This window comes from Oncorhynchus tshawytscha, linkage group LG30 (genome assembly GCF_018296145.1).
Source record: "Oncorhynchus tshawytscha isolate Ot180627B linkage group LG30, Otsh_v2.0, whole genome shotgun sequence".
Lineage (NCBI taxonomy): Eukaryota > Metazoa > Chordata > Actinopteri > Salmoniformes > Salmonidae > Oncorhynchus > Oncorhynchus tshawytscha.
Window position 1 is genome coordinate 19,762,864 of NC_056458.1, and position 25,388 is coordinate 19,788,251.

The following is a 25,388-nucleotide window of genomic DNA, read 5'->3' on the forward strand; positions in this document are numbered from 1 at the left end:
CTTCCCCAAAAACATAGCAAAATGACATAATCTGTTTCAGTAGCTATAGTTAGCTAACTATATAGCTAGGTATCATCTAAAATAACCCTAATTTATAAGACGGTTCTTATTTGATTAATGGTGGTCAGACCCATCTACAGTATGTGAAGCTAGCCACAATAAGGATTAGCCACAATAGTGGACTTTGTGGTTAGCCTTCAAAATAGAAATATGGCATAATTCTATTACTAATTTCTATTAATTTGCATCACTGTCAATGACATACTTTTATTTTGAAGGCAAACCGAAAATTCCACTATTGTGCCTAATCCTTATTGTGGCTAGCTTCACAACACACAACACAGTGCGGTCGAGCCTCACTAGCCAGATGAAGCTAGCTGGCTGCTTATAACGTTAGATTTGGGCAACAGGGTTAAGTAGCTGGCTAGCTATTTATTTTCATGAACTGAAGTTCAATTTCAATAGGTGAACAGGAAGTGGCTACCTAGCTAATACTTACTCACAAGGATTCCTAAATCATTGCTAATAATAATGAAAATGACAGCAGTTTCTACTGGTCATTGTTTTCAGGCTGGTTGTATTGGTGCTAGCTAGGTACCCCAGAAGTTGCGGTCGAACAAATTATGCTTTATTACCAACGCGGTATTGTGAACACATTCTTCGTCGCCGGTGTTTGCTTGTTTTCAGACCTTTTTATACAGCTTTGACAGTGCTACTGTATTTTATTTGACACGCAACGACGCAAACGTTCCATAGCATGTATGTTGTAAAGCTAATAGCAGTGACGCCTTTACTGTGTTACTCTGGTCGGGCAACATCTGAAAAATAGCGCACTTGGTAGTGAGTACCGGTGCTCGACCAGTCGGCGAAAGCCAACATCACCCACGACAGAGTACGGTTGATTGCCAAGGGCAATGAATAACATTAACTTGGCTTTAATGTATTTCGCCTGTGAGTTGTCTCGCTGAAATTTTGTTTCTCTTTCAAACGACTGCTCGACTTGTTGACTGCTCGATCCACACAGCAGACATTGTGGGCTAGTTTAGGAATGCTGTATTACATATATAGGGCAAAATTTTGCGTGGCGTCATTACGTCATGTAGCTACGTTATATAGGTATGCACGTCAGCTTTGAAATCGGTTTTGCACATCGGCGTTAAACTCGACACCGATACCGATGTTAGCATTTTTAGCTAATATTGTCCGATTCCGATATGTTCACAGATATATCGTGCATCCCTATTCCTGAACATTATGGTTTACGTCACTATATTCCTGAGCATTATGGTTCACGTCACTATATTCCTGAACACTATGGTTTACGACACTATATTCCTGAGCACTATGGTTTATGACACTATATTCCTGAACACTATGGTTTACATCACTATATTCCTGAGCTCTATGGTTTACCACACTGTATTCCAGAAACATTACCTGAAATAGTCAGTGCATTGTTTGTGTCCGTTTTTTTTTTTTTACTGTGATAACAAAACCATAAAACATTTTATTGTAATGAATGATTAGGTTTATTTTTCACAGTGCAGAAACAATGTGAATATTCATACAGTGGGAATTGTTCGGGAAAAGTTTAGCAATATCTCACAAATTTCTAGATATCAAATTGTGTTTTGTAAAAATTTAGAAATATGACATAGACCATCAAACATTAATTAGTTGTGAGATGTAATGCATATTTCATATAGAGGTTTCAGTTAAGGGAGCATTTATATTTAGGATCATAGTTTTGTCTGGAATTTCACATCCAACATTAATGTGTCTGTGGTATTTTCAGACAGCACAGAATGATTTCGGAAAAAATTGTGCTAATAGAACAAGGAAATCTGTAGCCTACATCAATTGTGGGGTTTGTAGGACTATAATTTCAAGCAGCTTGCAATGTAAAGTGTACATAGTTTGGTCAATGTTTTTAACAGTAGACAGTGAATTGTTGTTTTCTTTTCTTTTTTATGTGTGTCTAAATCATTTTAAATTTAGTTACATTGGGTGCAAAATCACTGCCCAATTTGCCATTTAGGATAGTTTGCAATACAGTTGATTAACCTGCAAGTCACCTGGCTGGCTGATTTACTCTGCTTGTTTTGGGAGAAGCATTAGCCTAGGAACTGACTAGCAGCTGTAAAGACATAGGCCCGACCTACACAATGGGCTCTACATTCAAGAGGATTGGGGAAAAGGCATCTAATAACACCAATAGTAATTTAAAAGCGATACAATATTAATGAATCTCCTCGGTTTATGGGTTTTACCTTATTGACTGGTTCTTCCTAATTGTGTCTGATTGCTTTGCAAAGAGCCTAATTACAGTCTTAGACAGGGAAAAAAAATCAAGGGCTTACACTAATTTGCGTAATTTCCAGTGCTCATTTTTCCATTGTCAGTCAATTGCTTTGATAATGAGAGGTTCGGAAGGGGATTGTCTTTGGGGAAAGCATTTGGTAAGGACATGCTGAGAGAAGGTATCATTATGGAAAGAGCCTACTCTGCTGCCAAATGAAAAGTTATCCTTAATATGGTAGATTACAGCCTGTTCATTGTCTGTCTGCCTGGGGAGACCTGTGGAAAATCTATGTTGAGATAAAGAAGTGAAGGGTGTTTGATATGTTTGAACATTTCCAGCTTGTCTCTCTGGACTGCAGAAAGGAGTCAATGGGTTGACATAACTGATGTGTTTAACGCTACCCCTATAGGACCTTATAAAATAGGATTTTAATGAAGAAATCTTGTTGTTATAAGACATTTTATAACTCAGATTTTTACAATTTCATAAATGATTTCCATTGTTTCATTTGGAAGGGCCGTGCCACATTGCGTGCCCAGAACAGAGACATGGTGAAAGAAAAATAAGCTGTAGACATCTTGGTAAATCTTTCATCACGTCATCCTGCAGCAGCATCTCCCATATTGAAGAGATCTAACTCCTCTATGTTACCGGGCAGACTTTGGCCTGTCAGTCTGGTACTTTGTAATTACATTGCATACGGTGGCAATACTGGAGTTTTATCTTCATCCAATCATAATTAAATCAGGCCTATCAGTTTTTAAATGTTAAGCCAATGGCTGTGTGTAAAGATTAGCATTTTTCCTGTGTCCTTGTTCTAATGTTGTAATGCCTGAGCTGTGATATAAAGCCTTGGTAATTAAAACACAATGCCAGGTCATGAGGGGAGCCAGCCACACAATGTAAAGCTCTCAATAGAAATCCAATCCATTTTAATTGTCTTTTGAATTCATTTGAAATGGCTCGGGTCAATTAAGACAATGCATTTATCCAGCTTTGTGTAATGCCATATCCATCGATCCATAGAGATGACTTTATACATTCATTCATGTGTAAGATATGTTTATGTTTTCCAAACTCCTGCCGTTTGGAATTCATTAGGTATTGATCCTTTTTAGCGACGCCGGTATAAAAGCACAAGGTCTGATAGCGGTCTTATCTGAAGACTCACCCAGCCCAGACCAGGTAATCAATTCAGTGCTATTCAGAGATTGATGCCCTTTCATTTTGTTATTGTTTGGCTGACTTCAACATTTGCTAGCTTTGCAAAAGCATCCACTGTCTTTACATCTGTGTAATGACTTTAACTCAAAGCTACTACTGTATCTTAATTAGAGACGAACCCTTCTCCAAAGACTTTGTTTCAGTTCATTGTCATTTTAGAGGGACTATCCATGGTCACTTACCACTGGAGAGAGACCCTGTGGCGCCGTACCAATTTATTGTTTGACAGCCTGCCCTGAATTATCAGTTTTTCATTTGAAAAAGACTTGATGGCATGAAACAAAGTGATTTTGTCCAGATTCAATGTTGTTCCTGTGGTGTGATATTTCCTTGTTTTGAGGCAGTACCTGATTTGCTGGTTGGGTTTTTGGTGTGTCTGTTCTCTGTTCTTTGCTCAACTCTCTTCTTATCCACACCGCTTAGAACCCTGGTCTGCGTACTTTATCCCTCCCCTCCCTGCTGATTGGCCCCAGAGAGGGCAGCTGCAGCCAATGAGGTTTGCCAAAAGTGTTAGTGTTTAGTCTGGCGCTAGGCAGCAGAATCGACTGACAGGCGGGTCAGGCAAAGTCATCGTCTTGGCTGGCTGCCTGGCAAACCTCTGGTACCATTTAAGAAGAGGGGCCAGAACAAGGCAAGGAAAGGCCTCTGCAGGGGAAGCAACCTCAATCCCCTTTCTCTGTCTCTCTCTCTGCCTCTCTCGCTCTCTCTCACTCTTCCTGAAAAGCTCTCTCTCTGAAAAGGCTGAAGAGAAAGGCTGAAGATTTGTTTTTCAGTGCTTAAACTGGTTTGATTGCTTGGTTTTTTAACTTGCAACCTCCCTTGCTTCAAAGGCAAAGGAGCACAAAACAGCCCTGTTGCCTGATCTGTAGCCTATGTTAACCACACGTAAACAAACGTGGATCTCTACAGCAGATGCAGATGCGGTACAGTCCTCTCATTAACCTGACCCAGTCAAAGGACAGGACAGTGTGAACCTTCATCTGGATTAACCTGTGGGCGGTATATTTCCTGTCATGGCTGGAGGCAACATCAAATGAGTGGTGATAAGGGTGGACTCTTGGTTTGAGACATAAATAACACTGTCCCGTGTGAGCCTTTGGAGAATAAAACGGCTGATATTATCTTCCCCCAAAGCTTAGGCTGCCTGTAGCGCAGGCTTGTCGTGAAGATTAACAAACCGTGTAAAAAATAAAATAAAATAAAAAACTTTAAAATTTCACTCACAGCAAATGGCATTTTGTAATGACTCTCACTCACATCATGCATTAGGTTCTATCAACATAGTCATCTTTAAACCGTCTTGGGATATTGTTTTTGTGGTTCAGATCAGATTAATTACAATTAGATAAATGCATTAAATGTCCAAGTCTAATGGTTTCCTATCCCCTACATTTCACCCATTTTTCCCTCCCTGATTCTCAACTATTTCAAATTACTGTGTGTCTGTCAGATTTTTCACCCCTGTCTGGTTTATGATGGTATATTCCATCCCAGGGGAAACTATTTTTTCCTCTCTGGTCTTATTTGAACTTTGACCCTGGCCTCCTGCCTCTCAGGATATGAGATGACCCCTCAGTAGGGATGAGGTGGGTGAGGGGGATGTTTTGGACCAGAGACTGTGTGGTTAATGGCGCTGGGAGCAGATGAGGCCCTGGCTGGGCCCTGCATGGTCCTTTGTTTGAGCTTCTTATTAATACTGAGGTTATTATTAAAGTCTGGCCCGGCCCCAGCGACAACACTAACTTACCCATTAGCTGACGGACTGACTCGAAACATTAGAAATGATAGAGACTAAACCAAATGTCATTAACGTTTGTAATACATTGGTTGAAGTTGTATGCTTGACTTGTCGGTGTCATACTGCGCTTTAACGGCAGCACTGACAATGATGACAGCATTATGTGTTGTGTTGTACTTTTCATCCATTTGTGTTGTCCCTATTTGACATGAAATTTTATCATCGTTACCATGTTACTACATGTTACTAGACAGGCTCGGAGATATGAAGTCAATATAAATTTACCTCCTAAAAGATAATAAATCATTTGGCTTGGTAACCTCTCCCCTTCCTCCATCTATTCCTCCCACCACAGACAGTCAGTCAATCCCAGACAGTCTCAGGCTCTCAGCGTATCTGTTTTTTAATCCTTACCATAGGTAAGGAAGCATGGCAGATTCTCAGCACTTTTGATTGAAGGCTATATTATGTGGGGGAAACATGTAAAAGAGGCTTTTGGGCATAAATTAGAGCTCCTCCATGGTGTATTGCTGGCTCTATGTGAGCCAGAGGGCCATGTTATATGTGTGAGTTATTGCCTTGGACCGCGTGACTCCTGTGGTTGTGTGTACTTCTAGTGTGCATAAGAGGGTCTCGTGGCCAAAGTGTGTGTGTGTGTGTGTGTGTGTGTGTGTGTGTTTTCCTACTGTACCAGGGCCTCACTGTGAGTTTGTGAGAGAGCAGAAGAGAGGAGAAACATTGCACACTGTTTTTGATTCATGGTATGTTTCCAGGAGAGATCCAGCAACATAGGGTAGTTTGACTTTATCTGTACCTTTCCTGTATGTTCCCAGCCACAGCAGCAGGCTTGCTGTTTGTCATGATAGCTGGGACTAGAAATGTCATTTTACAACCTAGAGGATGAGGAGAAGAGCTGTATGAAGGACCAATGCCCTGTTACACAGACCAGCAGAGAAGACCGAGTATTATAGATGAATGTGAATGCTGGTAGATACTGTATATTACAAGCAGTGTGTGTTTACGCGTGCTCAATGGGCAGAAGATGTAATCTGTAGAGCCCTTTTCATTTATTCTATTAAAAAGGGAACTGGTATATGAGGCGAATTGAAAGCTCCCACCATGAACATCAAATTGACTTTGGAAGGCTCCAGGCATTCCTGTTCGACAGCACATTAGCCGCGGCTACTCTCCACCTTGAGATGATGGGCAGCCTGCCAGGTAGGGGTTGCCATGACTCCTAACGCCACCCCTTCCCTCTGCACTCCCTGCCCCCTTGAATGTGCCAAATATTCGGGCAGGCTGGGCTGGCTAAGGTTTTGATTTAGACAAAAGATGTCTTAACAATGTCAGTAGAATGCTTTATGGGAATGCTGTGGCTTTCTGGTAGGAAATCATGTGACCTCCTCGGCCAAGGTTTTGTTATGGTGCCAGGAGGGAGAGAACGAGAGAGGGAGTGAAGGGGGAAACTTGGAATGCGATGCCAGCAAAGGGTTTTTATTCTTTCTTTTTGGGGCTTTCTTTCATTCTTGTGTTTGCTGAGAAAATGGCGGACGGTGTGGAGCTGAAATGAACCCGACTTGCCAATGGAGCTGGGCACAATAACACAACTCAACTTTAGTATTTTTAAATCAAATTTTTTGCATGGCACCCATGTCTCATAGCTTTTTTATTCCTGATAAATTCTGCTTCCTATCTGTCTGTCTCCGGCTGGGTACAAAAGAGAGGTCTGAACAATCCAAATCAAGTAGAGATGATGAATGTCAAATGGTTAGTAGAGATCTGGGTAAGTGGCACTGGTGCTGGCACATTTGCACTGTTCCATTCCATACCTGGCTTTGTCGCACTGCGGCCATGCAACCACAGCCAGGAATATTCTGATGTGTTGGGGAACGATGTAGTTGGCACCGTTAATGCTAGCTGACCGTGGCATGCTCCATTACACTGGCATCCCATTTGCCATGGCATCCCGTTCACCCGGGCAGATTTATACAGCTCCTTGCCACGATTTTCTAAATTGCTGTTGCTGTCTGTGATAAGTTGGGCTTACCTATCCTCTCCTATCGCCACAGCCTCAGTGCTGCATGCTGGCCAGGAGGAGAGGAGGACTGCCCCTGCATGTGTCTCTGTGGGAAGAGAATAGACGGGGAGAGATCTTCTCCACAACATTTTTATTCTCACTGAAAAATGGACTTCCATGCACATTTCCTATCTAGAGGGAACTGCTGAAGCATGTGATGCTTATGAGCGGCTGCAACTGTAAATGGAATCTGCTTTAGAATGGACAGAATACTATTGCAATACAATTGCCGGTACTATCAGGGTTTTTGTGAAGCCGTTCTCTCTTCGTCTTTTTCTTTCTTTGCTTTATTATTCACCAACACATTTATTTTCAGTCTGAAATATTGTGTGTTTAAAGATAATAATTTGTTTATATTGTACTATTGCTATTGATTTAGGAACCATGAAAGTGTGCAGTAGGGTGTGGAACTGCTGGTTTTGAACAAGCCAATTAATGTTGTTACTTTCTTTGTGTTTTCAGAGTGAGAAATGACCATGGGTGACTCCTTACCCTGAAAGGCACACGATCAACAAGGTAAGTTACCTTCAGAAATAAGTTACCCTCTACAGTACATTGTGCTATTATTTGTATCCTGAATTACCAAAAGCCAATGGCTGTTTCTTGAATTGTGGACCTTGGATTTGGCACAGACATTGTGTTGTATTCCTCTCCTCAGCTTGCCCTCTTGGTGCCATGTCTATAGGCCAGACAAAAAGCTATGGAGACATTCTTTGCCTTTGCGGTCTCACCTGTACATTCAAGCAATACATTTGTAGTTATTTGGGTTTTGTAGCTGTATTTGGTTTGATCTGACTTAGTTTGACAGGTACGGTATATTTTCAGATCATATGTGGGAGATTCTGCCCTGCAGTTTTCGTCTGGCTCTTTCTATTGTGCTGTTCTTTTTCAATTCCTATTTTGTAGCCAACATCCCGTTGCTCAGCTCAAAACACTTCAGAGCCTTATACGATTCAACACATGTAGCAGAATTGATCCACTCTGTGATTTAGATGGAACAGGGTTTTATTGTGTGGTTTATTGTCCTCGCTGTATTGTTGATTAGGATAGTGTAAGGATGACATTATGGATGTATTTGTGGACATCAACCTATGACTGACATTATTTTTGATTTGACAGCCTGTTGCATGCATGGTACAATTGACTTCTCCACTTACATAAAGTGACATATTAACAGAGTTGGGCCCCAGGTTTGTGGCATAGTGTAACATATTGTTCAGTGTAATTTGACATGTTTATTTTGATACTTTCCAACTAACCACTTGGCACAAACCCGTAGATCCGATCTTGTGGCGAATCTGACTTCACAAGCTCCTCTCTGTGGGTCTCTGTCATTGTGGTGTGAACAACATCTTTTTTTAAATGGCAACTTTGATGCCCTTTATTTGTAAAATGACTAGTAATAGATATTTCCTGTCCTGTGGTGTTTAGGAGCTCCAATACATTGTTTGTGAGGCAGAATAGAACATTCAGATTATTATAACAAAGCCTGAACCATAATGTTTCAGTGTTGTTTGATTTGATAGCTTATTCCAACCTTTTGATGGTAATGGAAGCAACCTACAGTACAAATCAGAAGATTCTAGTGTTCTTGGCTTGCAAATAGTGGACAAGACAAGAAGAAGGCCTACTGAAAATGTGTGCATCCGGGTTGAGGTAGTAGGTTGTATGGTTTAGAATGACACCCTGGGAGTTAACGGTACAACCTTCTAGCTTTCCTTGGAGTACACTCATGACATCAAGCAAAAAGCAAAAAGATGACCCTCATCATGTCTTTCAAAGCATAGCTTGGCTTGGTTTACATCAGCCAACTATTTTTGAGGGCCATGATGTCAAAATCTCACCGTCAATGTTTTTTTCTCTGTGCACTATTTTAATTTAAGTGTGCATTTGTTTACACTCTGTAAGAATGTTTGTTGATCCTGTCGCTATGACTACAACAGGCTAGCTTGACTGGTGCTAACTATAGCCACTGCTTTTAATCAGGGCAAGGTGTCTGGTGACATGACTGAATACAAACAGTGCAGCTATTCCCTCCGCAAGGCTATCAAACAAGCTAAGCGCCAGTACAGAGACAAAGTAGAATCTCAATTCAACGGCTCAGACACAAGAGGCATGTGGCAGGGTCTACAGTCAATCATGGACTACAGGAAGAAACCCAGCCCAGTCACGGACCAGGATGTCTTGCTCCCAGGCAGACTAAATAACTTTTTTGCCCGCTTTGAGGACAATACAGTGCCACTGACACGGCCTGCAACGAAAACATGCGGTCTCTCCTTCACTGCAGCCGAAGTGAGTAAGACATTTAGACGTGTTAACCCTCGCAAGGCTGCAGGCCCAGACGGCATCCCCAGCCACGCCCTCAGAGCATGCGCAGACCAGCTGGCCGGTGTGTTTACGGACATATTCAATCAATCCCTATACCAGTCTGCTGTTCCCACATGCTTCAAGAGGGCCACCATTGTTCCTGTTCCCAAGAAAGCTAAGGTAACTGAGCTAAACGACTACCGCCCCGTAGCACTCACATCCGTCATCATGAAGTGCTTTGAGAGACTAGTCAAGGACCATATCACCTCCACCCTACCTGACACCCTTGACCCACTCCAATTTGCTTACCGCCCAAATAGGTCCACAGACGATGCAATCTCAACCACACTGCACACTGCCCTAACCCATCTGGACAAGAGGAATACCTATGTGAGAATGCTGTTCATCGACTACAGCTCGGCATTCAACACCATAGTACCCTCCAAGCTCGTCATCAAGCTCGAGACCCTGGGTCTCGACCCCGCCCTGTGCAACTGGGTACTGGACTTCCTGACGGGCCGCCCCCAGGTGGTGAGGGTAGGCAACAACATCTCCTCCCCGCTGATCCTCAACACTGGGGCCCCACAAGGGTGCGTTCTGAGCCCTCTCCTGTACTCCCTGTTCACCCACGACTGCGTGGCCAATCATCAAGTTTGCGGACGACACAACAGTGGTAGGCTTGATTACCAATAACGACGAGACGGCCTACAGGGAGGAGGTGAGGGCCCTCGGAGTGTGGTGTCAGGAAAATAACCTCACACTAAACGTCAACAAAACTAAGGAGATGATTGTGGACTTCAGGAAACAGCAGAGGGAACACCCCCCTATCCACATCGATGGAACAGTAGTGGAGAGGGTAGCAAGTTTTAAGTTCCTCGGCATACACATCACAGACAAACTGAATTGGTCCACTCACACAGACAGCATCGTGAGGAAGGCGCAGCAGCGCCTCTTCAACCTCAGGAGGCTGAAGAAATTCGGCTTGTCACCAAAAGCACTCACAAACTTCTACAGATGCACAATCGAGAGCATCCTGGCGGGCTGTATCACCGCCTGGTATGGCAACTGCACCGCCCTCAACCGTAAGGCTCTCCAGAGGGTAGTGAGGTCTGCACAACGCATCACCGGGGGCAAACTACCTGCCCTCCAGGACACCTACACCACCCGATGCTACAGGAAGGCCATAAAGATCATCAAGGACATCAACCACCCGAGCCACTGCCTGTTCACCCCGCTGTCATCCAGAAGGCGAGGTCAGTACAGGTGCATCAAAGCTGGGACCGCGAGACTGAAAAACATCTATCTCAAGGCCATCAGACTGTTAAACAGCTACCACTAACATTGAGTGGCTACTGCCAACACACTGTCAATGACACTGACTCTACTCCAGCCACTTTAATCATGGGAATTGATGGGAAATGATGTAAATATATCACTAGCCACTTTAAACAATGCTACCTTATATAATGTTACTTACCCTACATTATTCATCTCATATGCATACGTAGATACTGTACTCTATATCATCGACTGCATCCTTATGTAATACATGTATCACTAGCCACTTTAACTACGCCACTTGGTTTACATACTCATCTCATATGTATATACTGTACTTGATATCATCTACTGTATCTTGCCTATGCTGCTCTGTACCATCACTCATTCATATATCCTTATGTACATATTCTTTATCCCCTTACACTGTGTATAAGACAGTAGTTTTTTTGGAATTGTTAGTTAGATTACTTGTTCGTTATTACTGTATTGTCGGAACTAGAAGCACAAGCATTTCGCTACACTCGCATTAACATCTGCTAACCATGTATATGTGACAAATAAAATTTGATTTTGATTTGATTTAGCTTCTATGCTAACAGACTTTTATAAATTAAACTATGAAAACCCCATAAAAAATATAACAACAGTTATATTATTACACTCAGTTTAACTTGATGATAACGTTTAAAATATTTTGTTTATCTGGTGCTTTTCTCTTCAGTTTTAAGTTTGCTCTCATTTTCCTGACACTGACTGGGCAGGCTAGCGCGAGACCCACTGTAGAGTGAGAGCGCGTGAAGCCAACCACTAGAGCGAGCGGCTCCCTCTGTGGCCCGAAACAGGCACAACACCCATTGACTATAAATACTGTAAATTATTACAACATGACAAAGATTAGGCTACCATATACACTACCGTTCAAAAGTTTGGGGTCACTTAGAAATGTCCTTGTTTTTTAAGGAAAATCACATTTTTTTTGTCCATTAAAGTAACATCAAATTGATCAGAAATACAGTGTAGACATTTTTTTATGTTATAAATGACGATTGTAGCTTGAGGCGTACGGAGGCGTACAGAGGCCCATTATCAGCAACCATCACTCCTGGGTTCCAATGGCACGTTGTGTTAGCTAATCCAAGTTTAGCATTTTAAAAGGCTAACTGATCATCAGAAAACCCTTTTGCAATTATGTTAGCACAGCTGAAAAACTGTTGTTCTGATTGACGAAGCAATTAAACTGGCCTTCTTTAGACTAGTTGAGTATCTGGAGCATCAGCATTTGTGGGTTCGATTACAGATTCAAAATAGCCAGAAACAAAGCACTTTCTTCTGAAACTCGTCAGTCTATTCTTGTTCTGAGAAATGTGAGCTATTCCATGAGAGAAATTGCCAAGAAACCTTACATCTCGTTCAAAGCTGTGTATTACTCCCTTCACAGAACAGTGCAAACTGTCTCTAACCAGAATAGAAAGAGGAGTGGGAGGCCCCGGTGCACAACTGAGCAAGAGGAGAAGTACATTAGTGTCTAGTTTGAGAAACAGACACCTCACAAGTCCTCAACTGGCAGCTTCATTAAATAGTACCCGAAAACACCAGTCTCAACGTCAACAGTGAAGAGGCGACTCCGGGATGCTGGCCTTCAAGTTGCTTCTGAATTTATCAGAAACTTGCCCATACTGGTATGTCAATTAATCAATATAATACCAACCAACCTCTTTTGACCTTGGGGGGTTTATTTATTTAATGCATTGTACTGCCATTGAACTATGGTAATGCACAATTAATAGAGATGGTACCATATGATAATTTTTGAGGTAATACCATGGTATTTTTTAGGTGTACCATCATACTTCAAAGCTAAAACTATGGTACATTTCCATAATTCAAACTATACCATGGTATAAGGGAAAGTACCATAGTTGTACCTTGGTACATTTTGTAATTGCCAAACAACACTACTGCTACCTTCTGGTTTGGAGTATTTTAACAGGGTTTGTGGCTGATGACTACAAGGTCTTTGCTGTGAAAACACAAAAAAAGATTGACTGACGACACTGTTCAGAGGTGCTAATTACTCTCGGCTGGCAAACGGTAGACAATTCTACACTACATGACCAAAAGTATGTGGACACCTGCTCGTCGAACATTTCTTTCCAAAATCATGGGCATTAATATGGAGTTGGTCCCCCCTTTGCTGCTGTAACAGCCTTCACTCGTCTGGGAAGGCTTTCCACTAGATGATGAAACATGGCTGTGGGGACTTGCTTCCATTTAGCCACAAGAGCATTTGTGAGGTTGGGCACTGATGTTGGACGATTAAGCCTGGCTCGCAGTTGGCGTTCCAATTCATCCCAAAGGTGTTCCATGGAGTTAAGGTCAGGGCCTTCTGCAGGCCAGTCACGTTCTTCCACACCGATCTCAACAAGCCATTTCTGTATTGACCTTGCTTTGTACACTGGGGCATTGTCATGCTGAAACAGGAAAGGGCCTTCCCCCTAACTGTTACCACAAGGTTGGAAGCAGCAAATTGTCTAGTATGTCATTGTATGCTGTAATGTTAAGATTTCCCTTCACCGGAACTAAGGGGCCTAGCCCTAATCATGAAAAACAGCCCCAGACAATTATTCCTCCTCCACCAAACTTTACAGTTAGCGCTAAACATTAGGGCAGGTAGTCTTCTTCTGGCATCCGCCAAACCCAGATTCTTCCGTCGGACTGACTCACAGATGAGGAGCATGATTCATCACTCCAGAGAATGTAATGGCAGCAAGCTTTACACCACTCCAGCCAACGCTTGGCATTGCGCATGGTGATCTTGGGCTTGTGTGTGGATGCTTTTGACCATGGAAACCCATTTCATGAAGCTACCGACGAACAGTTCTTGTGCTGACGTTGCTTCCAGAGGCAGTTTGGAACTCGGTAGTGAGTGTTGCAACCGAGGACAGATGAGGACATCACTCGAAAGTCCCGTTCTATGAGCTTGTGTGGCCTACCACTTTGCGGCTGAGCCGTTGTTGCTCCTAGACGTTTCCACTTCACAATAACAGCACTTACAGTTGACCGGGGCAGCTCTAGCAGGGCAGAAATTTAACAAACTGACTTGTTGGAAAGATGGCATCCTATGACGTTTCCATATCGAAAGTCACTGAGCTCTTCAGTAAGGCCATTCTACTGCCAATGTTTGTATGGCTGTGTGCTCTTTTTTATACACAGCAACGGGTGTGGCTGAAATCGCCGAATCCACTAATTAGAAGTGGTGTCCACATACTTTTGTATATGTAGTGTATGTGTGTGTCCCTGCTCTTATAGCCTTTCCTTTCTCTACACAGGCTCCTAATGGACCTTTCCTGCCAGTAGACCCAAGGTCAGTCTGCCTTTAGAGGCACAAAACCTTCAATTAGTATTAGGTTGAAAGTGGTGTATTTTTAGATGGTTGTCATCCACTCTGGTAAGGAGGGAGGAATGACCAAACTGCATCAATCACACAGGGGATCTGTAATGTTAGACATCCACTGTATAGTATCACTCCAACCACAAAAAAGAACACGACAAACAAAGGCTTTTCCCCTTGTTCTTTCACTATCCATGAGTATATAGTATATTACATGTATAACGGATTTATCTCTGCAGAAGGAATACAGTGAATGCACATTTTTTAATACTTTAAAAAAATCCATGATATGTTTTGCTATCGTGAATAGATCTAATTGTATTATTATTTTGTTAGAACACCCATTCACCATTTACTGCAGGTGCTGGATCTTACAGCAAGTGAATCTGCAATATGTCTTTCATAGCCTAATTCTGTCAAGCCATTCTGCTATTGCTGTTCAATTTTCTTACCAAGACAATTGTGTGGTGGAACTTATTTCACACAATACCAGTTTCCCCTGCATTTCACATTGCTCCCTGAGCCATTTCTGTCTTTTTCATAGCCTCCATTAGTCAGCCCAGGCAACACTCTCTCCAGTACACCCCAGGCAACACTCTCTCCAGTGCAGGCCAGGCAACACTCTCTCCAGTGCAGGCCAGGCAACACTCTCTCCAGTGCAGGCCAGGCAACACTCTCTCCAGTGCAGGGCAGGCAACACTCTCTCCAGTGCAGGCCAGGCAACACTCTCTCCAGTGCAGGCCAGGCAACACTCTCTCCAGTGCAGGGCAGGCAACACTCTCTCCAGTGCAGGCAAAGGCCTTGACAACCATTCTCCTGTGAGTTGAGCACTGAATCACAGCCACATTTTATGATGCCCAGATGGTTGCATGTAAACATCAAGTATGAAATGTAATAATCATCATAAATCTGAGATTCTCTGTTTAGCTGATTATTTTGTTTCAGAAAACATCAGACATCACCCTCAGCTTTTACTATGTATCCATTTGTGCTGTGGAATATAGTTCCCAGGTTCAGCCAGGTTTAGTGCCTTTCTTAAGGGGTTTAGTGGCTTGATTATCTCACCTACCTACCTACCTACTGTACCTGCTGGAAGCAAGGCCGTTCCCCAAATTGCTTCAGCAGACATACAGACTGCTGTAATGTTAAAACTGTCCAGCATTGGAACAGTTTGTTTCCATGCACCAAGCCTTAGTTATGATCTATGGGCACTTATGCGATGGGGTGCAGTAGTGATGTCTGGTCTGGTCTGGGGTTTAAACCTGCTCCAGCCCAGCTTGGGCTGAAGTCTTTATTTACGCCCAGTGAAAGGGACTTAGCACCTGTTAATTAGGAGCCAAACGAACTCAGAGTGTTATTAATGGGTGTTCAATGGCAGAGCGTGAGAGGCCTATAGGAAGACAGACTCATTGTAATGGCTGAAATGGAATTAATGGAACGGAATCAAACGTATGGAAACCACATTTGACTCCGTTCCATTGATTTAATTCCACCCATTCCAATGAGCCCTTTTTTCTATAACGCTTCACACCAGTCTCCTCTGCTCTCCATGTAGGCTCAACAACCAGCCTCAGATGGCTCACAATGCCAACAGGTTGGCAAAACATATATGTTTAGCCTGATCCTGCTAAAACCCTGGAAACCCCAGAAGGTATGGCATTTTATCTGTATGGGGACTCTTAGCGGATCTCTGTGGTGACTGCTCTGCTCTGTCAAAACAACAACTATAGTGGTACACCTCAGTCACTCAGTCTGTCTGGCCCTCTGGGGCTCTGGGGTCAGACTGAGTGAAAGGATATTGGTTGAGGTTCTGAATGATGTAAAGAACATTCAATTAACCATGTCTGAATTTCTGGAGGAGTACCAATATGAAATATATACTCTTAATTCCAGTGTACATTTCTAGATCACTTTTTTGGTGATACATCTCTTGAGTTTTTAAGAAACAAATTAAATTATGTTGTAGTATGTATTATACAAATATATGTTTTGCCATTTACAGCCAGGTATGCAAATAGCCTTGGTTGGGTTCATCCTGTTCCTTCCCAGCCCTCCATAGTTATTGAACAGACTAGAGGAGCCAAGCTGCGTTGTGCCGGAGCACAGAGTTTATTTTAAGAGCTCTATTTTCCCCCTCTTTCCTCACCTCTGAACTGAATGGTCATCCAGATGTAGCTAGCAAGCGAGGCTGAGGCGAAGGGGACCTGCTGCCTCAGCACTCCCTGCTCCAACTGGCCCAGTGGCCAGGCAGGGCTAGGAGTCATTGGTTCCAGCTGTGCTTCCATTTATGGGATGGTTGGACAAATAAATGATGGGATTATATAGGAGAGGGGAGGTGAGACGGTGGGGGAGGTGAGACGGTGGGGGAGGAGAGACTGGGGGAGGAGAGACTGGGGGAGGTGAGACGGTGGGGGAGGTGAGACGGTGGGGAGGTGAGACGGTGGGGAGGTGAGACGGTGGGGGAGAAGAGACGGTGGGGGAGGAGAGACTGGGGGAGGAGAGACTGGGGGAGGTGAGACTGTGGGGGAGGTGAGACGGTGGGGGAGGAGAGACTGGGGGAGGTGAGACGGTGGGGGAGGAGAGACTGGGGGAGGTGAGACAGTGGGGGAGGAGAGACTGGGGGAGGTGAGACGGTGGGGAGGTGAGACGGTGGGGGAGGTGAGACAGTGGGGGAGGAGAGACTGGGGGAGGTGAGACGGAGGGGGAGGTGAGACGGTGTGGGAAGAGAGGTTCTATTTTCACTGCACAAACCAATCAAGGCCTGCTGAACAGAAAAGCACACTGACAGAGAGCTCTAAAATAGGTAATTTAAATTATTTTACTGAAGTTTTACTTCAGGATATATCCTGCATTCCAGGTCATGCTAGGTAGCATTTATTTACATAAATGTCATGCCAGGTGAAATTGTGTCATGGCAGGTTAAATTGTAACAATGGAATGTTTTCAAACCAAATTATATGGGGGATTAGGCATGTAATTGTCTGATTATGAAATGCAATTTATCATTACATACAATTTTACATAATCGTTTTTCTTCTGTACACAGGAAGGAAATAGATGAATATCACAATCTCTCCAGGACCAGCTGCATTAGCAAAAGCATTGTTGACCTCTTGATGTCATAGTTGTAGAATAGTTGACTATTTGAACATTTTTTAAGTGTTTTTTTAGCCTCTACGTGTGCACAAAAAAAATAAACCCTATTGTAATAAGTATATTGAAGGTATTTTCAGTTAGTTATTGTTGGACATAATCCCCATACACATATACTGAATAAAAATGTAAACGCAGCATGCAGCAATTTCAAAGACTTTACTGAGTTACAATTCATATCAGGAAATCAGCAGTTGTACTTCAGTAAAAATATTTTAAAGTACTACTTAAGTAGTTTTTTGAGTATCTGTACTCTACTTTACTATTTATATTTTTGACAACTTGTACTTTTACTTCACTACATTCCTAAATAAAATAATGTACTTTTTACTCCATACATTTTCCCTGACACCCAAAAGTACTCATTACTTTTGGAATGCTTATCAGGACAGGAAAATGGTCCAATTCACGCACTTATCAAGAGAACATCCCTGGTCATCCTTACTGCCTCTGATCTGGCGGACTCACTAAACACAAATGCTTCCTTTGTATTTATTAAGGATCCTTATTAGCTGCTGCCCCTGGGGTCCAGCAACATTAAAGCAATTATACAATTTAAAATATGACATGACAAACCCCATAACACCTAACACCTGTTCCCACAAGCCATTACTCTACTATCACATATCTACAATACGAAATCCATGTCTCTTCACAGTCCCCGCTGTTCCATAAGGTGTATTTTTATCTGGTTTTAAAATCTGATTCTACTGCTTGCATCAGTTACCTAATGTGGAATAGAGTTCCATGTACTATAGCCATGGCACTATGTAATACACTGCGCCTCCTATAGTCTGTTCTTGATTTGGGGATTGTGAAGAGACCTTTGTTCGCTTGTCTTGTGGGGTATGCATGGGTGTCCGAGCTGTGTGATAGTAGTTTAAATAGTGGTGTAAAGTACTTAAGTAAAAAATACTTGAAAGTCGTTTTTTGGGGGTATCTGTACTATATTTTTGACAACTTTTACTTCACTACATTCCTAAAGACAATAATGTACTTTTTACTCCATACATTTTCCCTGACACCCAAAAGTACTCGTTACATTTTGAATGCATAGCAGGACAGGAAATGGTCTAATTCATGCACTTATCAAGAGAACATACTTGGTCATCCTTACTGTCTCTGATCTGGAAGACTCACTAAACACATGCTTCATTTGTAAATTATGTCTGAGTGTTGGAGTGTGCCCCTGGCTATCCATATTTTTTTTTAGATATAAATAATAATATACTTAATAAGGAATTTGAAATGATTTATACTTTTACTTTTGACACTTAAGTATATTTTAGCAATTACATTTACATTTGATACTTAATTATATTTAAAGCAAATACTTTGACTTTTACTCAAGTATTTTACTGGATGACTTTCACTTTTACTTGAGTCATTTTCTATTAAAGTACCTTTATTTTGTATGAAGAAATTGGGTACTTTTTTACACCAGTTGAAACAGACACCTCGGTGCATTCAACATGTCAACACTTCTTACAAAAACAAGTAGTGATGAAGTCAATCTCTCCTCCACTTTGAGCCATGAGAGATTTACATGCATATTTCTAATGTTAGCTCTCCGTGTACATTTAAGAGCCAGCCATGCTGCCCTGTTTTGAGCCAATCGTAATTTTCTGAGGTCCATCGGTGGCACCTGACCACACGACTGAATAGTTGTCCAGGTGCTACAAAATTAGGTCCTGTAGGTCGTGCCTTGTTGATAGTGTTAAAAAGGCAGAGTAGCACTTTATTATGGACAGACTGCTCCCCATCTTAGCTACCTTTGTATCAACATGGCAGTTTACAATCCACGGTTACTTGTCAGCTCAACATGCTCAATTTCCACATTATTTATAACACAATTTAGTTTAGGTTTAGGGTTTAGTGAATGATGTGTCCCAAATACAACTAATTTATTTTTTGAAATATTTAGGACTAATTTATTCCTTGCCACCGATTCTGAAACGAACTGCTGCTTTTTGTTAAGTGTTGCAGTGATTTCACTTGCTGTAGTGGCTGATGTGTGTAGTGTTGAGTCATCCGCATACATAGACAAGCTGGCTTTACTCAAATTCCTGATTCTACCTGGATTATGTTGGAGAGGCTTCCATTAAAGAACACCCTCTATGTTATGTTAGACAGGTAACTCTTTATCCATAATATAGTAGGGGGTATCCATAATATAGTAGGGGGTGTAAAGCCGTAACACATACGTTTTTCCATCAGTAGACTATGATCGATAATGTCAAAAGCCACACTGAAGTCTAACGAAACAGCTTCCACAATCTTTTTCTCATGAATTTCTCTCAGCCAATCATCAGTCATTTGTGTCAATGCTGTACTTGTTGAATGTCCTTTCTATAAGCAAGCTGAAAGTATGTTGTCAATTTGTTTACAGTAAAAATAGGATTGTATCTGGTCAAACACAACTTTTACCAAAAGTTTGCTAAGGCTTGGTAAAGGGCTGATTGATCGGCTATTTGAGCCAGTAGATGGGGTTTTACTGTTCTTGGGTAGCGGAATTAATTTTGCTTCCCTCCAGGCCTGAGGGGCATACTTTCTAATAGGCTTAAATTAAAGATGTGGCAAATAGGAGTGGCAATATCATCTGCTATTATCCTCAGTAATTTTCCATCTAAGTTGTCAGACCCCGGTGGCTTGTCATTGTTGATAGACAACAATAATTGTTTCACCTCTTCCACTCACTCACCACTCACTTTACGGATTTCAAAATTACAATGCTTGTCTTTCATAATTTGATCAGTTATACTTGGATGTGTTGTGTCAGCGTTTGTTGCTGGCATGTCATGCCTAAATTTGCTAATCTTGCCACTGAAAAAATCATTAAAGTAATTGGCAAAATCAGTGGGTTTTGTGATGAATGAGCTCTCTGATTCAATGAATGATGCAGCTGAGTTTACCTTTTTGCCCAAAATTTAATTTAAGGTAAATGTCTGAGTGTTGCAGTGCAGTACAATTATTTTCTTAACTAGAAAATGTGCCGTCTGGTTTGCTTAATATAAGGAATTAGAAATTATTTATACTTTTACTATTGATGCTTAAGTATATTTTAGCAATTACATTTACTTTTGATACCTAAGTATATTTAAAGTCAAATACAAAAAATATATATTATATTCATTTTTTACCTATTTTTCTCCCCAATTGGTAGCTACAATCTTGTCCCATCTCTGCAACTCCCGTAAGGACTCAGGAGAGGCAAAGGTCGAGAGCCATGTGTCCTCTGAAACACTGTACAGCTGGCAATGAAGTCAGTGTGCATGCGCCCAGTCGCCACAAGGTTGCTAGAGCGAGATGGGACAAGGCCATCACAGCCGTTCAAACCCTCCCCTAATCCGGACGACGCTGGGCCAATTGTGCGCCTCCTGATGGGCCTCCTGGTCGCGGCCGGCTCCGACACAGCCGGGATCAAACCTGCATCTGTAGTGACGCCTCTAGCACTGTGATGCAGTACCTTAGTCCGCTGCGCCACTCGGGAGGCCCCCTACTTTTAGACTTTTACTCAAGTAGTATTTTACTGGGTTACTTTCACTTTTACGTGAGTCATTTTCTATGAAGGTATCTTTACTTTTACTCAAGTATGACAATTGGGTACTTTTTCCACCACTGGAAATCAATCAATTGAAATAAATTAATTAGGCCCTCATCTATGAATTTCACATGACTAGAAATACAGATATGCATCTGTTGGTCACAGCTACCTTTAAAAAAAAAAAGTAGGGACGTCAGTCAGAAAACCAGTCAGTATCTGGTGTGACCACCATTTGTCTAATGCAGCGCGACACATCTCTTTCGCATAGAGTTGATCAGGCTGTTGATTGTGGCTTGTGGAATGTTGTCCCACTCCTCTTCAATGGCTCTGCGAAATTGCTGAATATTGGCAGGAACTGGAACACACTGTCGATCCAGAGCATCCCAAACATGCTCAATGGGTGACATGTCTGGTGAGTATGCAGGCCAAGGAAGAACTGGGACATTTTCAGCGTCCATGAATTGTGTACAGATCCTTGCAATATGGGGTCGTGCATTATCATGCTGAAACATGAGGTGATGGCGCGGATGAATGGCACGACAATGGGCCTCAGGATCTCGTCATGGTATCTCTGTGAATTCAAATTGCCATCGATAAAATCCAATTGTGTTCATTGACAGTAGCTTATACCTGCCCATACCATAACCCCACCGCCACCTTGGGGCACTCGATGCCATACGCGTGGTCTGTGTCTGTGAGGACGGTTAGACATACTGCCAAATTCTCTAAAACAACATTGGAGGCGGCTTATGGTAGATAAATTAAAATGAAATTCTCTGGCAACAGCTCTTGTGGACATTGCTGGAGTTAGCATGCCAATTGCACACTCCCTCAAAACTTGAGACATCTGTGGCATTGTGTTGTTTGACAAAACTGCACATTTTAGAGTGTCCGTTTATTGTCCCCAGCACAAGGTGCACCTGTGTAAGACCATGCTGTTTAATCAGCTTCTTGATATGCCACACATTTCAGGTGGATGGATTATCTTGGCAAAGGATAAATGCTCACTATGAACTTTTTTGGGGTGGACAATTTCTGGGATTTTTTATTTCAGCTCATGAACCATGGGACCAACACTTTACATGTTGCATTTATATTTTTGTTCAGTGTACATACATGTAAATGCAAATTCAGTTGATTCATGCTTTTGACTGAGTGAGAGCCCTTTTAACAAGGTCATTTGTCTGCTGGTCCTGCCCTCAGTAAACACTATAGAGACCTTGATAAAATGAAAACGTGAAGGATTGTAGCCTGACACTGTTGTTACTAGCCAGACAGGCAGCTACTAGCCAGCTACAAATCCCCCCGTTCATACAGCAGCAGCTTGTGATTTGGTGAAGTCTCTGCAATGCTGCTAGTATTTTTCCCCAAGGCGAGATATCCCCTTAATGTGATCCGTTTAGTGGCAAATGAATAACCATAACACATCCATGGCAGACGGGTGTCCCATTGATCTGTCTGGAATCAGTCAGCCCCCCCTCCCCCTTTCCTCTCGGTCTACTGCTGCATCAGCCACTCTCCCCTATCGATACGCTCTTGCCCCTTGACCCCTGGGACAGATCAATGGTATTGATCGAGAAGGGCAAGGGCAGGGTCCGCTGACTGGCCCCACCAATCCCCCCGTCCGTCCGTCAGCTAGTGTGACAAGATATGATCGTCATTAATGTCCCGCTGGCTGGCTGGGCCCCCCTTCCCCCACACACGCATCCCTGTCCCCCCAGTTACCTGCTCGCCACTAACGGTGCTGTCTGTCTGCCTGCTTGTCTGCCTGTATGTCTGCCTGTATGTCTGCCTGCCTGTATGTCTGCCTGTATATCTGTCTGTATGCTAGGCGTCCTTTGTTTGGATACTTGTCTGATTGACACTCGCCTGCCGCTTTGTAAGACACCGTTATCTGAATTCAGGCTTATCGTTAAATGGGTGGACGTGGTGTAATAGCGTTTTGATAGTTTATATTGGTTCTCAAGTCATTGTGTGCACTGCCTTCCTGCTAGTTTTTTTGTGTTCTTTGAGACTACAGTATTTCTGGGGTGTAAATCATAATACTTCTGTCATGACAACGTTCTCTTTTATGTTAGTAGTGCATCATAGAGGTTTGAGGAGATGTACTTACTCTACCTTCCTGATACTTATATTCCTTCTTCCTTTAGATTTTTACTGGAGACAAGGATCATTAATGTTTATGACATTGTACACATGTTCTGTTTCCACGAATACCACGACCAACTGTGGTATTCCAAGATTTGCTACACAGTCTAGCCTAGAGAAATGGAGAGGGTGGGAGTATAGAGGAGGAGAAGTGGGGGGAGGAGAGGAGGGTCAATGCGTGTCGTCTAGTCGTGTGTGTGTGTGTTGGGGGGGGGTAGCTCTGCATTGATGGGAGTGTCTCAGGGATTGTGTGTGTGTGTGTGCGTGTGTGTGTGTGTGTGTGGCGGGGCGGTGGTAGCTCCAGACATTGCAGTGACACTGCTGTAATGGAGCTGATTGATCACCAGTCCTGTTGTACAGACTGCCGCCTCCTCTCCCTTTCCTCTCTCCCTCGCTCCCACCCCCCCTCTCTCATACAGAATAACTAGGAATGGGGGTTTGAAATAATTTTACTATTCTGAATAGTATCATGAATTTTGGTAGGATATTCAGATATTAGAAATGCATGTGTTTATTTATTTTTTTACTTACATTTTTAACCTGAGCACTGCTGCACGAGGTACAAACTGGCACTTTATTGTTACAGCTGCAGAAGGGGCCGAGAGAGATGGGAGCGAGCAGACTATAGCTAGCTAGGCTAATTGACGCCACATGCTGCGCATTCCCCCCAACCCAATTCAGGTAAAACTACAGCCTACCTGTTTGTTGCTCTTTGTTGCCTACTCCTTCAAATTTCAAGAGGAAGATAATGTAATAATACAATTTTTTTTTTTAACTGTTGGCGTTCTAGGTCTTGATGTTGTTTTGAGCTAAAATACACATTTCAGTGTGTGGACCGCCAGAGTGATTTATCTGAAGGATCTCTGCATTGCAGCAAAGCCGAGACTTGTGGGTTTCACAGTGTGAATTCAGGGCTCCAGGCATAAGTTACATAAGCGGTCGCCGACAAAAATATATCAATACAATTTGAAACTCTTACTGTTGAGAGTTATAATAGTATAATACACAAGGTGCAATTTCAAAATTTGGTTGTGCATCAGCAGTTTTTATATTGTTATATGTCACTCACTGACAGTCACTTAATTAGCCATGTCAGCTAACAATGTTTAGATTGGTAAGTTAGTATAGCCAGTTATCTAGTCATCATGGCCAAATACCGACAAGGCACATAGGGCACGTGCCCAGTGGCCCTGACCTCCAGGGGGCCCACATTGATTTTGTTAGTCACTCTCACTCAGGTATCATCAACATGGCATAAGTCATAGCAAAATGTGTAGAATTGTAAGGTGCAGGGAGCTTTAAAACTGAAAAAAAATCTCTCCACCCGATGGCAAAATGAGTAGAATTTCAGGAAATTTGCTTTAAAACAGCTAAAATGTATCTCTCCCCCATGCTAAAATAAGTAGAATTGTATTTTTGTGTTATAAAATTGCAACATATTCTTTCTTCCCCATGGCAAAATGTGTAGAATTGCAGGAAAAAAACGTTTACATTTTCCTCTCCAAGAGGGGGGCCACTAAAAATGTTTGCCCTCTTGGTGGGGAGGCCCCCCATCCAAATCTCGCTTAGGGCCCCTAAAAAGGCTAGCACATAATCAATCAATGATAAAAATGTGCAGTCCCCCTTCTCTGTCGCACGGGGTCGCGACCCTAATCCATCTGGGGTGTTGAGGGTGATAGGTCAGGGGCTCTGAGATTAGGACAAGCCGTCAAGGTCAGATCTCACTCAGATAGAGAAAAAATAACCCATCGTCTGTTTTCTTTGTTTTGCTCTGTCTTATGACTTAGTTCCATTTGCTGTGCCTCATAACAACACTTTAGTGTTCATTGTATTCTACCAAACCGATGACAGACTGTATTTAAATAACCTCAACTTAAATAAAGGTAATTTCATTCATCATCTTATCCTCAAATGTGTAAGATGAGTAAGGTCTGTGGTATTTATTCTACCTTGGGATGAGGAGGACAGTGAATCTCGAAGGCTGTGTATAGCAGGGGCTGGACATAAAGAAGTAGTCAGCCTATGTGAGACTATACAGTATGTCTTTAACTGATGGGATGGTTTTGCTAAAGGTCCTGCTTTGTTAACTGCAGTGCTGTAGTATGGATGTTGTATGAAATCTTAAGGGGATAGATAGACGTGCTGCTAGAAAGAGAGAAACTAGATAGAATACTTCAGGTTAGGTTTAGCCACTTCACTCCGAAACCTGTCCAAGCAGAAAAT

General features: G+C 42.5%; 1 long non-coding RNA gene across 4 annotated transcripts in view; it reads left to right on the plus strand.

Annotated features, from left to right (window-relative positions):
* LOC112245076 overlaps positions 1–25,388 on the plus strand; it is a 92,182-nt gene that overhangs the window by 51,472 nt on the left and 15,322 nt on the right. The window contains exons 1-3 of one of the 4 annotated variants that reach the window (XR_002952679.2): positions 6,569–7,047; positions 7,804–7,857; positions 14,259–14,293. This is a non-coding gene — a long non-coding RNA (uncharacterized LOC112245076). Of the gene's footprint in view, positions 1–6,568; positions 7,048–7,803; positions 7,858–14,258; positions 14,294–25,388 lie in introns of those variants that run through there. The other 3 variants (XR_006080388.1, XR_006080389.1, XR_006080390.1) reach the window with 3 other exon arrangements.